The sequence below is a fragment of the Asparagus officinalis genome, chromosome 5 (genome assembly GCF_001876935.1).
Source record: "Asparagus officinalis chromosome 5, Aspof.V1, whole genome shotgun sequence".
NCBI lineage: Eukaryota > Viridiplantae > Streptophyta > Magnoliopsida > Asparagales > Asparagaceae > Asparagus > Asparagus officinalis.
The window spans coordinates 123852057-123852695 of record NC_033798.1 but is presented as its reverse complement, the minus strand read 5'-3'; positions in this window follow the sequence as shown (position 1 = coordinate 123852695).

Sequence of the window (639 nt, the reverse complement as noted above, 5' to 3'; positions counted from 1 at the left end):
CTTTAGTTTCAGCTTTTGTTATGATGGAAGGAAAGCGTGTGTGTTTGTTTATTTATATAGAAGCTGAAGTGGGTAGGAATAAAGGATGAAAAAATATATAAAATAGATAAAGAGAAGTTGTAGAGTTGGTGGAGTGTGGTAGGTGAAGCGTGGTGGGGTCGTCAGAAGATTGGAAACTTCCCTGTTTTAATCTAAAGCGTCTAGCCGAATTAATAAGGTATCTATAAGTAATACTTTAGCTACCGTTTGACAAATGGTTAATTGATGGGTTAAGGAGACTTAACCCCTTTTTGTAGGATATATAAAGTTTAACTATCAGACTTACCCTATATTTCACATCGAAGAAGAAACAGGAGAAACATGATCGACGACGACGAAGTTCAAGCAAAACGATGAAGAACGCATTTTTACTGGATCGCGGTCGATCGCGCATGGCGCGACGGTCGACCGCAAACGTGCACAGGCAGGTGCATTTGGCCAGGAGCTCGTCGCGGTCGACCGCGGGTGACGCGGTGGTCGACCGCCAAAACTCCAGAGACTCTGATTAGTCGCGCGTGGCGCGGCGGTCGCCCGCGAGTCGGGTTTTGGCCCAGTTTGGTTTTTGATCCGTTTCCTATTCCTGTTTGTAATACCCTTATA